The sequence below is a fragment of the Diabrotica virgifera genome, chromosome 1 (genome assembly GCF_917563875.1).
Source record: "Diabrotica virgifera virgifera chromosome 1, PGI_DIABVI_V3a".
Classification (NCBI taxonomy): Eukaryota; Metazoa; Arthropoda; class Insecta; order Coleoptera; family Chrysomelidae; genus Diabrotica; species Diabrotica virgifera.
In genome coordinates, this window is record NC_065443.1 from 239,480,705 (window position 1) to 239,497,472 (window position 16,768).

The window sequence follows — 16,768 nt, forward strand, 5'->3', positions numbered from 1 at the left end:
ATTCTGGTGGGGTGTAGAATAGCATTATGTTGTCTTATATGCCATTAGAGTGAAAACTTAGTCTTTTGTCTAGCAGTTTTCGCTAGGGCATCTATGCCATTTCGTTCGTTGCAATCCGGGACAGCACGCTGGGGTTTGTTTTGGTTGGATCAGGGAGAGCAGCATATGTGACTCCTGATGAGAGACTAATAAGTTTCGAAACCGGTAGGGGTGCTTGCAGCACTCTCTGATTGGAGTAGAATATGGTTCGGCTGTGTTTTCGTTTTGCAACGAAATTGAAAATGGTTATTCATTTTTTGATTTACATTTACTCTGTGTGGAGTATGAAGGGAACCATTCTCGTTGGAACTTTACCGCGCTGAGCAGATGGGACGTGAATTGTAAATTGTAGAATTCCCTCATCTTCCTTAGTCTCAGCATCCGTATGGCTTGCAAATTGTGGAAGCCTGGGAGGTGTAATCAGAGAAGGTTCCCATCGTTTTCATTCTGGTGGGGTGTAGAATAGCATTATGTTGTTTTATATGCCATTAGAGTGAAAACTTAGTCTTTTTGCTAGCAGTTGCCGCTAGGGCATCTATGCCATTTCGTTCGTTGCAATCCGGGACTGCACGCTGGGGTTTGTTTTGGTTGGATCAGGGAGAGCAGCATATGTGCCTCCTGATGAGAGACTAATAAGTTTCGAAACCGGTAGGGGTGCTTGCAGCACTCTCTGATTGGACTAGAATATGGTTCGGCTGTGTTTTCGTTTTGCAACGAAATTGAAAATGGTTATTCATTTTTAAATGTTTTTATAAATTTTATTGTACCGGCACATGCAGATATGCACTTATTTTGTCTAAGTAATTATTAATTTAACGAAAATTCACACTGGAATTTGGTTCATTCTATTCTATTCACTACAATAATTAACAACTCGAGACCTTTTTACAACGTTTTGTTTCAACCTCACACAAGTAAGCGTTTCATCTTATTATGTAAATTACACAATGTCAAATTTTTTTAACACTATTGTAGCTATCGTCTGAAGATATTAGAGAAATCTAACGAAATATAACGAAATCGTTGAAAAGAGCACAGTTTAGCCTTTATTACTATTCAGCTACTAACCCGCAATAAACTGCATCCTTGATGATATATTTTATATAAAAAATATATAAAAATATGTAAGTATATAGTGATTATTTATGTGTTAAATAAATAAGGCATAAAGTCAGAATAACCATATTAAGTAAGATAATAAATACTTCACATTATCTTGTTCTTTTGTTATTTTTCTTCATTAAATCAACAAGACCAAAATTTCATTGAAACATACCAAGCTCCCTAGTGTTATAAAAATGTTATTTTTGCCCTGTTGCCGCTCACAATCTTCTTTGTAATAATATTCCGCGGGGATTTAGTCTAAATTCATTCTCTTTGACGATTAAGTATTTCAAAATTGACTTATTAAAAATGCGAAGATGATGAGCATTTTTGTTTTAAGATTAAACGAGGAAATTTGCTTCTTAGGAAATATTACTCTAATAAAAACTTAAGATACCGTCGTTTCCGTATAATTTCTTATTAGTTTTTTTTTCAATCTTGTAAAGAGAACTTCGTACAGGTTTTAAAACCAATTATATTTTTAGATTTTATAACAATTTATTGACCTAATTATAAGCGTTATATTTTATTATTAAAAATTATATTAAAATTTATACTAAAGAGGATAGAGCTACAAGTATTATTAAAAAGAAATAGAGACAAAATTGAGCTCCGTGGATTTCAAAAAGGCATTCGGTAAAGTGCAGCATGTAAAATTCAGATGTTCAGATGTAAATTCAGTGTATTCAGATAAATAATATTTGTGCCATAAAAATTTTACTGGAGTCAAAGCGCTATCGTAAAATTTGGGATAACTACACCGACACAATCTGCATACAGCGAGGACTCAGACAAGGTTGCATATTGTCCCCAACATTTTTCAATGTTTACTCGGACCAGTTGTTTTTAACAAGCTGAAAATGCGAGCATTATCATAACATAAACTTCGTATTTAAATTCATTAAAATGGAAAATTGCTATTATGAAAAGTTTTTAGAATTAAAAACTATGTTTTAATATGCAATTATATCCTTCTACAGTTGAGTCCACAAGTCATTACCCGTACGTCATCATTTAAAGCATACGAAATAAGTCGAAAATTTAATAAACGCAACAGCAAGTGACAGAAAGTGGGTATTACTCCGATCATGGGTTATAGTATAAAATTTGACGTTATCAAATAAATAGAATGTCAAATTTAAGTTTTAATTTAAAATTTTGTTTTATAATTATAGTTAAAATTGAAGTATCTTAATAAATTCTTTTGTTATCATTGATTGATAAATAAATAAAAAATTTATAAAAAAAATCAACATACTTTTTTGTTATTTTATTCACTTTGGCGGAACATTAAACACAAGCTGTATTCCTTAGCTGTGTCAATGAGGTTAGATTTATACGTTGTTGTCAAAATTAATCGTAAAATTACATAAACTTACCATAAAATTTCAAACTCCAATATAAAATTAGCTGTGAAAACAATAATTGGTATACTATAAAAAACTTCTTAATACAAAAATTCGACAAAATAACAGCAAAAAATTCAACAAACTGACAGCCACAAAAGTAAACAAACCAAAAAGTCAGAAATTGTACTTAAAATATGTGAAATATCCCCAATCGTCTTTTTTTGTACCTATCTTTTTTCAAAGATCGTTCATCTAGAACGTTCTAGATCGTTCATAGGAATAATGTTTATACTTAATGTTAAACATGGGTTTTACTTAATAACAGGCGGTAGCTGGTTTGTCTGTGGGGTAACATTGTCAAAATCGGCATTTCATCCTACAAATAATAAAAAAATCACATTCTTTTGCCTTTACCTCGTTACAAATCTGTTCCGTTTTAATATTTTTTTCTGGAATTTTTATGGTATAGAGTTATCATAATTGTGAAAAGAATAGTTCCTGTTTCAAGCTTTCGTTCTTATTCCAATAAAAGTTATGAATTGTTTAAAGTAAAAGGTGCAGATTTCTGAAGTGTAATGTTTAATCCCAAAATTTAAGTGACGAAATTAATTTAAAACTTAGCTTTTTAATCACGTTTATGTTAAAATATAGAGTACAATGAAGTTTTGTGGAAAGTTTTAGATCAAAATATTTAATAGAAAAAAAATGGTGCAACTTTTAATATCGACCTTATAAATCCCCAAAATAATGCTTATTTTTCAGGATACTGACAATGGGTGGTAAATGGCTAATTTTGATTTCACTTTATGTTTTTGATGGTGCTGAAAACTGAAAGGAAGTTTTTTTGAATTTTAGGTGGGAAAATATTGTCAAAATCGCAATTTCACCCTAAAAATAAAAAAACGAAATCACGTTTTTTTGCATTTAACTCGCTACAACTTTGTTCCTTTTCAATAATTTTTTCTAAAATTTGTAGAGTTTATATTGCTCACATTTCGTAAGACAACGGTACATATGTCAAGCTTTTACATTTATTAGAATAAAAGTTATGATATTTTTAAAGTAAAAGGTGCGAGTTCGTGAATTGCCAAGTTTAATCGCAAGTTGAGTAACAAAATCTGAAATTTAGCTTTTTGATCACGTTCTTGTTAAAATATATAGTACAAAGAAGTTTTCTGGAAAGTTCTAGATCAAAGTGTTTTATAGAAAAAAATGGTGCAACTTTTTACATCGAGGTTATAGATCCCCAAAAAACACTTATTTTTCGAGATACTGATCATGGGTGGTGAATGGCTAATTTTGGTAACACTTTATGGTTATTGTGTTGAAAACGAAAATAAAACTTACTTTGAGTTTTAGGTGGAGGAAAATTGACAAAATCGCAATTTTACCCTAAAAGTAAAAAAAAAATGTAATCATGTTTTTCTTAAAATTAAAGGTTGCACCATATTTTTCTATAACACATTTGGATCTAAGACTTCCCACGAAACTTTTTTGTACTCTGTATTTTGACATAAATGTAATCAGCAACATAAATTTCAAATTTGGTTACTTAACTTTTGCGATGTAACTTTGCAATTAACGAATCTGCACCTTTTAGTTTAAAAAATTTATAACTTTTATGGGCATAAAGGTTTCTACAAATTATCATGCACTCATCGTTTCCAACACGTATTGTTTAGTTTTCGAAAAATATTGATTTTAACGGTTTTAAATATGAACAATTCATACTGTCCGGAACAGGACACCTGTTCTGTGTCTGTATCGTATCAGACACCTCTTTGTAAAATCAGGTTTTTCGGAGACTCGAAATCTTAGTGTTACAAGAAATTCGATGGACAGATCAAGGGCAATAGTAAAGAAAAATACACAAAGTTTTATTCCAGAGAGACCAAACAGGTCATAATGGTACAGCTTTCTTAATTCGCAGTAAACTAAGGGACAAGGTGATAGCATTTAAAGCAATATGTGGAAGACTGTCTTATAAGAAAAAAGCGGTCTAATTTAGTATTCACTAATGGATATGCTCCAACTAATAATGCGATAGAGGAAGATAAAATCGATTTAAAAAAAACTTAAAGAGATATATGAAAATATGCCCAATAATGACATAATTGTATTAATTTTAATAGGCGATTTTAACGCAATGATAGAAAAGAAATACATAAAAAAGACGCAACTGAATAGGTAACTCTCCACAAAATTACGAGTATTAACGGGTAATATAAATGCAAATGCTATCTGGACTGGACTAAATGATTTATAAAATTACGGAAAAAATGAATATGATCCATTCAAGATTCACATGTAATTAAACGTATACAGCATAATTTGTAATATATGAAACTTCTATAGTGTCACATCTTCAAATAATCGATCATGTGTATTGTAATAAATATTGAGTACTAAAAAAATCTATTCTGTAACTCATAAAATTGTTAGTATCAATCAGTTTGCGGCTTTTCCGAAAATCTTCATTAATTAATTCCCCTCAATCTTCTTGTGTGTTATACTGTGTATAAATCTGCTGTGATCTAAGAAGTTTATCGTCAAAAATAATTGACATTTAGACAAGATTCACGACCACTCATTTATCCTAAATGCGAAGATTATGACCGAATGCCGTATTAAGTGTTTCCCATAATGGCTATAATAGGTCACTGCCCAAATTGACCGTGATATTAATCATCTCTAGAGATTCCACAACTTCCAGCTGCGGTAGTCTGACTTGCGAAATGGAAAAACATGAACAAAAAAGGTTATAAACTCGAGCTGGTGTTTCTATAGGGCAATAAAGTAATATTTGCTAATGTTCCTTATGTTTTTCTCGGGTAGTTTTTGTTGCTGAGAAGCATCGTTAAATATTAAGTGTTGGAAAGACAATTCAAGTGCTAAAAATCCTCGCTATAAGATGATTACTTTTATTTTAATGATAGTTTATGATTTTTTACAAATTTTGTGATTATTACTTTATAGAAGTAAAGAAAGAGAAGTGAAGTAAGTGAAAAATTTAGTGAAAAGTAATATTACAGTTTAAGGACAAAAATAAAATTTTAATGCTTTTCAATTATACATGGTGTTTACCTTGTTACGATTGTGATTTTCATTAAAATTTCGTTAAATTTTTTTATGTACATTGACAATCTGAGCAAAAACAATTGAGGAGAAGTCCTCAAATTTGACTTTTACAGAGAAACTTTTCTACCACCGCCTTTCGAGAAAATTATTCCCATAATAATTTTCTTTTATAATTTTTTTTCTGCAAAGTTATCGATTTATAGGTTAACCCGCCATTGGTCGCTATATGAGATTTTCTCTCACAGTTTCAGACTATTTTACACAATTTTTTCCCTGGTAAATTACACGTCTTGAGCAGAACAGTGAATGCAGCGGAAGAAACCTACGTTGAGTTAAAACAGAGTGCAGAAGCAGTAGGGCTAGCAATAAACACAAATAAAACAAAACTACTCATACAAACCAGATCAAATAGACCGGCGCAACAACACTATATTGACGATATAGAACATGTGAATAGATTCACGTACCTAGGAATGGATCTGGTTGCAAGCATTGAAGAATAACCGGAAATAAATAGAAGGCTTGTGCTGGCAAATAAAGCCTATTTTGCGATGGGCCACATATTCAAATCGCGAGACGTACACCGGAAAACAAAACTCCGGGTATATAAAATAATAATCAGGCCCATAGTAAGTTATGGCTGCGAAACATGGGTGGTGACACAAAAATCTGCCAATGCATTAGATGTGTTTGAAAGAAAAGTATTACGTAGGATACTGGGCCCAATAAGTGAAAACAACAACTGGCGAATTAGGTATAATAGAGAAATATACGAGCAATATAGCGAACCAACTCTAGCACAACACACTAAACTGCAGAGATTACGGTAAGCAGGGCAAGTGGTCCGCATGCATGAGAGTAGAATCCCCAGAAAATTGCTGAATGCAAGAATGCAGGGAAGAAGACCTGTTGGAAGACCTAAAAAGAGATGGGAAGACGAAGTCGATGAGGATGCCAGGAATGTTCTGGGAATGCGTTTATGGAAAAGAACAGCGGCAAATCGAAATGATTGGAGAAGCTTATTGAAGGAGGCCAAGGCTCGATTTGGGCTGTAGTGCCATTGGATGGATGGAAATTACACGTGCTGTAGTTCTTTCTAGTCTCTTAATAACTATCCTTCCTCTACAAACGATTATACTCGTCTGCTCAGATGGTGATTTAGTTGACTTAGTATTAGTCCAAAGAAATAAGGTTTTTGTCGGGACGCTTGAGCAGCCAGGTTGCAAATAAGTTTTTTAGGTACTATATACCTAATACATTATAAATACAAAAAATGACCGTCACAGTTAAGTCGAGAATTTTAGTTATTAACAAATAAGTTTAAAAAATGGCAATTTTGGTATGGTCATTTGTTACTTCGCTAATTGCCAAATAAAACTAAAATTTCGAAAATAAAAAACTTGCTATAACTTTTGCGAAAACGAACTTAAGACTGATATTGCATGAATAGTTGAGACAACCAGTACGCATCATCTACAAAAAATTTCAAGACGATTCGTCAATTAGTTTAAATTTTATTCAGTTTGTTTATCTCAAAGAGCTTTTTTGCAATGTTATTGTTCAGAAAATAATAATGATAAAGCAATTATGTGCAAACCACATAAAAGAAGAACACTTGTGTTTTCAAAGCATTAAAAAAATTAATAAAAGTCATTTTTATCATCACGAAAACATTTTACTAAAGTAGAGTCATTTTTAGCCTAAAAATAATTTGAATAGCTTTGTTAGAGTAAACCTACTTTGGGATTTCAAAAGCTGGTATTTTTACACGAATTAAAAAAAAACGCTTTTGCAGGTTAATTGCGGTCAAAGTTATCCGTTTTTATTATTTAATTCACATTTACCTCTATACACATACAATTCTCATATAACAGTATTAGTCACCATACTCTTCCGAAACTGCTTGACCGATTTTTATGAAATTTTGCACGTATATATCCTATAGGACTGAGAATAGGTTTTAATCTATATTTCATACCCATAAATTTTAAGGCGGATAAGCCCCTTGATATTTTTTTTTATTTTTTTGGACAAAATTGTCTACCTTAACATATGGTGTATAATTAAAAGTACATACAACCCTTAATTTTAACTCTTTTATCACCAACCCCTATTTTTTAATAGCCATCTATATATTTACATCTATAAAATCCTGTCACAGTGTAAGTTGCAGTACTCCTCCGAGACCACTTGACCGATTTCTATGAAATTATATATGTATATTCGGTAGGCCTTAGAATCGGTTGTAATCTTTTTTTCATATCCCTGAGTGATAAGGGGGGTTTCCCCTAACATTTTGTACTGTTAGGTGCAGATATGTGTATATAACGCACTCTACAAGACTACGAGAACATACAAATTAAAAAAATTATTATCAAAATCCATCAACAAGCCCCGAGGATATTAATCGCAGCATATGTTTGAATAATCAATTTCACTTTTTTGAGTGCACAGATTTTAATAATTCCCCTCCACCGACCACGAATTTTATCCCTCCACCGACCACATTATTAATCACTTTGTTGAAGTTCAAAGTTTACTTAAACTTTGACACATAAACTATATACCTTGAACTTCATAGTGGCGTTAGTAAGGTTGCTTAATTGTTATAAGCAAAGTAGCTGTGAATTAAATAAAAGAGTGGCTAACTTTGACTGTAATTAACATAGGCTAAAAGTTTTTTTTGAAAATTCATGTAAAGATATCAGCTTTTCAAATCCCAAAGTAGTTTTTAATCTAGGCGCCAAATAGAGGTCACCGTGTCATTTTCAATTCTGATGGACAAACTCAACGGTTTCTTATGGATTTTGGGCTGCTGATTACGAATTTCGAGGGGGGATTTCGATCCGAGTGGTCAAAAATTGTTATAAACAATTAATTGTTTATAAATTGTTTATAAGGCTCTGGCTCATAAACTAAAAGAGATAAAAAAATGTTTCAAATAAAATTTGTTCCCTAATAAAAAATGAGGAAACAACCGTTTACTAAACTTAAATCCGACAATTCGAACTTAAGATATTGTAAAATTAGTGCACAATGCAAATTGCAAATTGCAAAATAAGTATTTCTCGAAGCTTTACCGATCGTAACTCGGCTTCTACGCATGCAAATGAGCCTTATAAGGTGTCCTTTTAAAGCTTAATTAAGAGGCTTCCAAACAAAGTTTGTTAAATTATTTGATCTTCATTTGTTTCAAAGTTATACCCGTTTGAAATTATAATTTTCTTCAAAAATTGTACATTAATTTGTTTATAATGGTTTCAAGCAAACTTGAGCTACAGTAGGAAAAATGAAAGAATACCCATGAACGAACATATAAAACACGCTGTATTTTCCTATCACTGTGTCACACAAAAAGTTGGCCAGCGCAAGTATATGTAATAATTATTGTTACATGCATTTGCTCTGGACAATTTTCTTTGTGACACGGTGACATGAAAATATAGCGTGTTTTATATGTTCGTTCATCGGTATTCTTTCATTTTTCCGACTGTATAAACATTTATACTTTAATTAACAATAATGATAAAACAACTCAAAAGGAACAAATTGAGCTTAAGAAAATGTTCGTAAGTTTATTTTTGGCTAAGATGTCGATATTTTAATGGCGCGCTATGAGGCGCAAGATTGGCTCACAGTCAAGTAAGTATGTATTCTTCGACGTTTTAGCGATCGTAACTCGGCTTCTACGCATGAAAATGAGCCAATATGTGATATCTATATAAAAATGGATCGAGTTCTTTTGCAGCATCATAATTGCATATAAAACGAGCATTTATGATGTGGCGGCATACACACAATTGACGGGCCTTGATGACGCTGCAAAAGAACTAGATCCACTTTACATGGATATCATATAGATAATTAGACTCTGAAGCCTCAAAAAGTTTTAGTTTTACTGCCTACAAGAACAGACTTGTACCACCATGTAACTGTTAAAATTTCGCTAAGAACTTATGCAGATGTAAATAGGCTGATATTTCCTGTATATCTCTATGCAGATTTGCAGATGCATGAAAAAAATGTTTGTAAAAATAGTATTAATAAATAATATCAACTTACTTTTTAGTTATACATCTGAAATATTAGTTTTTAATGTTTTTTTCTCATTTAGTGCAAAAAATAGAAGACAATGTAAATAGAATGAAAGATGATACGAGGTACACTATGATGATTTAATTATAAGAATTATATGATAAAATTTTATTAGGATCTTCAAAAATGAAAAATGAAGATAACGTATGTGTACATAGAAATTATAATTTGCATCGAGAAGTTAGCACGTGAACCTTTACGCGGTGAGCCGATCTTCGCCTCATAGCGCGTGCCATTAAAATATCGACATCTTGCCCAAAAATAAACTTATGAACATTTTCATAACCTCAAATTGTTCCTTTTGAGTTTTTCTCTCATTATTGTTCATTAAAGTATAAATGTTTATAGCTCAAATTTGCATGAAACCCTTATAAACAAATGAATGTACAATATTTTAAGAAAATTGTAAATTCAAACGGGTATAACTTTAAAACAAATGAAGATCAAGTAATTTAAGAAACTTTGTTTGGAAGCATGTTAATTAAGCTTTAAAACGACACCTTCTAAGACTTATTTGCATGCGTAGAAGCCGAGGTACGATCGATAAAGCTTCGAAAAATACTTATTTTGCAATTTGCAATTTGCATTGTGCACTAATTTCAGAATATCTTGAGTTCAAATTGCTAGATTTAAGTTTAGTAAACGGTTTTTTCTTCGTTTTTTATTAAGGAACAAATTTCATTTGCAGCATTTTTTTTATCTCTCTTAGTTTATGAGCCAGAGCCTTATAAACAATTTATAAACAATTAAATTGTTTATAACAATTTTTTGACCACTCAGATCGAAATCCCCCTCGAAATTCGTAATCAGCAGCCAAAAATCCATAAGAAACCGTTGAGTTTGTCCATCAGAATTGAATATGACACGGTGACCAATCTGGCGCCTAGACTATTTAGTATAGAGTCGATATTAATAAATTTATTCAAATTGTTTATAAGCCAAAAATGAGTGTACTTTAGTAAAATGTTTTCGAAATGATAAAAATGACTTTTTAATGATTTTTTTTATACAGTTTGAAAACATAACTATTCTTGTTTCACGCGGTTTCAACAGAATTGCTATAACATTATTATTTTCTGAACAATAATATTGCAAAAAAAGCTCTTTGGGATAAACAAATTGAATAAAATGTAAACTAATTGACGAATCGTCTTAAAACTTTTTGTGCATTATATCACTCGTTTGACTCAACTTTTCGTGTAATATGAAAGTCTTAAGGTCATTTTCGCAAAAGTTATAGCAAATTTTTCATTTACAAAATTTTAGTTTTATTTTGAAATTTCTGAAGCAACAAATGATCGGACCAAAATTCAAAAACTGCCATTTTAAATTTTGCTCATCCTCTAAAATAAGGGTACTACAAATAAAATATTTAATTACCCTATTTTTACCTGTGGCGATTCAAACGAAAAAACTGCCATTTTTGACACTTATTTGTTAATCACTAAAATTCTCGTCCGAACGGACGGGCATTTTTGTATTTATAATGTCGTCGTACTAGAACAATACTAAGACAACTTAAAAAATATAGTTTCGAGTAAATTTAGTTTTAAATTTCCTCCATAGAATGTATGAAATAAAACAATTTTATATCAGTTTATTGCATTGTTTGTTAAATGTTATGGTGCCCTATTTGTTCTTGAGTGTTTTTAGAGTTCAACTGAAAATTTGAAATAATAAATAATGAGAATAAACTGAGATTTTGTAACATGTCCTCCTCTTACACTTTAAAAATTTTTGATATATACAATTTATCTTTGTTAAGTGTTGAAGTTGTTCTAATATTGTATTTATTTTTTGTAATATTCTTCAAAAATAACTTTATTTTTCTTCGTAGTATTTCACCAATTCTATTTTTCAACAATTAATTTTGTTACTGTTATTAGCATTTAAAAATATCCCACTGTTACACTATTTTTTGACGCACTTGACCACTTTGTCTTGTTTCATTGATTTTTCAAGTTATCTTTACACAACTATTCGCAAAAAAATGCAGTAGGTATTGTAATTATTTATTTTTTACTGAAACTTCAAGAAATAGCAAACATAATGTATTATTACATTTTATAAAATTAAATCAAATATTACCAACTGGTTAAATCATTTGTACCAAAATTCCACTCAATAAACAATAATTAATTGAAAAAAACTTCCGGGAACATTTTTTAATCGGTAACTTCTTGATCTTGTTGTTGACTTTTCTTGTACGGTTTTAGATTAAAAAAAAATCGTGATGTTCAGCAGGGATATGTCGGATTAAACTTAAAAGATCTTCTTTTTTCTTAAACGGAATTTTAGGGCGTTCCATATAAGCTGGAGTAATATTGTCAACTTCATTCATTCGAACGTTAATTTGTTTAAATGAATCGGTACCAAAGGTTTCCTTGTAGAAAATAATATTTGGGCTTTCTTTGGTCACTCGCAGTACCTTAATATTGCTCCAGAGTATTTTCTCTCCAATTGAATTTTTAGAAAAACTTGCAAAATTCATGCTAAACTTTTTCCAATCTAAAATATCAGAAACTTGAAGATTATTATCCATATAAGGCTTTCCTGTTTTTTTGGCTACTTTTACTTACAGTAAAGCTCTTTTTTGGCAAACTCTATGCAGGAATGCATAGATAATGATGCATCAATGTTTTAAAAATTATTTTAGTCAGTATTTTACTGAGTATTTTTATTTCACTCTATTGCAGTCGGAGATCAACTTGAAGTTAAACTGACCAGTGAAAATGAACAACTTTACTGTAACTGACTGACTCATCCACGAATTCGTAGGTGAGCGTGGGGATATACTCGGACATTTATTCAAATAATCCTTATTTTTTAAGCTTAGTTAGGGAAATACAGAGACAACTTAAAAAACATGTTAATTTAAAATTTTCTTTGCCACACTCGGTGAAATAGTCGGACAAGTTTGCTAGTAAAATACTAAGACAACTTAAAAACACAGATATGTTAAAAAATTCGTAATGCAGATGTGGGGCTAGACTAAGACATGTGGGAATGTCCGGGTATTTCACCACAACTATGATTAGAAAAGGCAAATATTAGTCGGATAATAAAAAGGTATTTTAAGATATCTTCCTTTTAACCCAGGTATTTTCAACAAATCAACTAGTGCAATATTAGGATATTGCTCATAAACACCACAAAGCAGCCGATTGAATAAATCTTTCTTAGTATCTCTCCAGATAGCTTATAAAATTTTACATCAGATAGAGCAGATAACTCAAAAGTCAAATATTTAAATATATCCTAGTATTGTTCTAGTGCGACGATGTATTAGGTATATAGCAGCCAAAAAAACGCATTTGAAACCTGGCTGCTCAAGTGTCCCGAACATCGTATATTTTTACCTTATTTCCCTGGCGTATATGGCCCGATATGGTGAAATCAGTGCGCTTCGCGTGAAATATTCTCTCATCGCGCGACCAACATGTATAATATTATTTAGTATTATTTTATATCATTATTTTATATTGTGAGATTATTTTATTTTGTATTTGCATTATGAATCAAGTATAATCAAGTATCATTGTATTTGCATTACGAGGATAATTTTAGAACTTGCTCTTCTGTAGAATAGAAGCCCAATATTTAGGCGAATATATCAATAAAATATTAGTTAAAATGATTTAAAAATACAGTTTTATTCATGAAATAATCTTACCGAATTACTCTCGAGCTCTTAAAAATCATCTATTTGTTTTGCCCTCGTGACACTTTGACATAATTTCACTCCCCTTTGGATCGTGAAATTAAAACTGTTACAGTGTCACTCTGGATAGAAATCGATAAATTTAGAGCACTCGTGTAATTATTACTGAATATTCTTGAATAAACCAAACCAATTGATGGCATTTCCTTTTCAGTACACCGACTATTTTCGTTCTATATAAACTACCGGTATTACACCACTTTAAGCTCAGAAACTTGTTTATTTTAGGAATTTTACTTGTGTGTATTCCAAGAAGACAGAACCGAAAATAGGAAATAAATTTGATGGAGCCTCTATCGTACTCTGTGGCGTTTTCTAAATCCCTATATAGTTTTAACGTATAAATCCCGAATGAGATTCAATGGATTTTAGTTTCGGATGATGGAGTCAAAAAACAAATAAAATAAGGCCAGAATGATGTAGGAATCAAAGTGAGAGAGATAACTCGGAAATAACTCGTAAAAGGGAATTTGTGTAAGTATATTCGAACTTGAAAATAAACTGAAATTTGGAATTTAACTTGTTTATTTTATTACTCTTTAAAAGTCGTTGTAATTTCATTAATGATTTGAACAATAAAACATTCCTTGTGAATACCCAGTAGTATGTTTAGTTTATAAGGTATTTTGAGTAATCCTGTTACTTTTACATTATAGGAACTCTTAATTGGAATAAAAACTTGTATGTTCTAAAGCTATTTTTCTTTAATTATTATATTTTTTCTACGACGGTTTAATAATATGCTCATTATTCACTATTTTTGAATAGATAACACCCATTACTTTACCCGTGAGTAATATTTTATTACTCACGGGTCATTACTCACGGGCTTAAGTTGGGTGCAATTGGCGAATGTCACTTTTAATATTAGTTTTGTATAAACTGCAAATAAAATTATTTAAACTTGTTTATTTAAGACAATAATTATTGTAATTTATATCAGTAATTACCTTCAAAAAAGTTTTAAAGGATTTTTAACTGTAAGAATGGTTCAGTATATTTTTACTTTTATACCTTGTTTACTAATACGAATTTTGACGTTTATCATTTTCAATGACAGTGTCATTAGCGTGTTTGCTGTGCTTATTGGAATTTAAAATTTATATTGTGTTAAATATTTTAAATATATTAAAATATACTAATATATAGTTATATTATTATATATAAATATATAGTTAAATATAAATGTACATTATAACTTTATAAAATACGTCCACCGATAATAGCCATTTCCTATTTATTACAATGACAATACTTACGTACAAATTTGTACTTATAATTTTTCGGAAATTAATAGAACTTGAATTGACTATTTCTTGTTGTATTTTTTACAACAAATAATAAATAAGACAGCATTTGCTAATAGAAAGCAACCAATTATTCAGCCGTGTACTATTGGCAAGCAAAATTTATTTTTATAAATTTAAATTCTAATCTCGAGTAGTTAATAATTATATTTTTTACTAATTAAAATAAAAAAGGTCATAGACAAAGTATAGTATTCTACTTACACGTAATGGCTATTACTCACTCTGATGAATTACGACACTTGTCTACGGCTCGTGTCGCAAACTTCATCATCGTGAGTAATAGCCATCATTACATTTTCGTTGAATAATATACTACTGTAATTTTTTTTGGGAATTAATTACAATTTCAGTTCATAATAGTGTAACGTTATAAAGGTCGTAATATTATAATATGTTTGTTATGTTTCTTTAAATAATAATTTTATTCCAATTTCTTCGATTTTATTGATCTGTTAACATTCTGCTTTGTTTTACTAATATTTCTATTAATTTATTAGCTATATACTCGTAATATAGTTTTCTCAACTAAATATTACGTTTAATCATTAGTCTTTAATTTAAATTTTTATTTATTTCAGTTTTATTCCCATTTACTAATTGTATATCTCCCATATTCAAACTCTTTCTTTCAAATAGTTATTAAAGTATTAGTTATAAAAGTATGTTACAAACCCCCAGCAACATCAACATAACTAACTCACCCTATGTCCTTTTTTCTTACCCTATTATTCCTTAATAAATCATTGACCTTATCTATTTGCCTATTCGTCACGTGGGTCTTCACTTCATTCTTTGGTCTTTTCCAAATTGTGCTACTTCTCTATTAATTTAATTCTTTTTATACAGGTCTTTCTTTTTGTTTTACTTATCTTTAAAATTCAAAATTTAATCTCAGACATCAAACTTTCTAGCTACTCCAATATTGTTAACTTTACAATTTTATTCTTTTTTACTACTTTTAACTTTTAATAATTTTTCTAAATACAGTTTGTGTTTTGTGCATCCGGCTGACACATTTCTTGTAATCTCTTGTTCATTTATATATATTTTATCAACTTCAATTAATTTTAAAAAAATTCAAATAATTCCATTTTCTTTTCTATGCAAAATTTTACACTACGTTCCTATAGGTTTGACTATAACTAACACATTCTCACATTCCGTTAATTATTTATATTTTTCACCTCACAATCTCATATCAGTTACATCAATTTTTCCCCAATATTTTCAAATAGTTATATTCATACAGAATCAATATCCTACTAGACTTATACAACCAACATTACAGTTTAACAAATTTATCTTGCCTAAACACACTATTCAACTTTTCTTTCAATTCACCTTTCAAACTTTAACCCCCAATGCTATATACAAAAAAAAAATTTTACTTTCATATAATCACTAATTCAACCTTGCATTGTGTTTTCATCACCATATGACAATAATTTCGATCAAATTTAATTTTATAGCCAATTTTATAGTAATTGTTGTAATAATTAAAAATAAATGTAAATTCTAATATTACAATTAAAATTTCAACGCAGACTAAAACTTAAATTTCTGTAATCACATTGGATCCTGACATTGGTTAATACATTAAAAATTGCCCTTTTCTGGATGTTATTCTCATTGACATTTGAGATATTTCTACTTCCTTCTAAATCATTTACAGACTAAACGTGGTTTAATGAAGACCTAATCACATAAAAACTCTTTTAATGTAATAGAGTAGAGCATCATGTTGCTGGAAGTAATCCATTGGCATTCAATTTAGGCTATATTCTTTTACAAGTTTTACTATGTAGTTGGAACATACAACTTAACCAGTGTTTGGCATTGTGGCTATTTAGCAAGGACAGGGAGTAAGTAATCTTAACCACACTTTTCAATTTTTTAACAGTCAAAATTTCACCCTTTTCGATTTTAATAAGTGGGATTACTTACTTTTAGGTTCACTGATGATGGACTGATAAGTCCGAAAATGTTCTGAACGTAATCCTTATGGCATTTAAAAAAAATTAAAGTTTTATTAAAATATACCAACTACACCAAGGAGTGTTTTACTTCAAGTT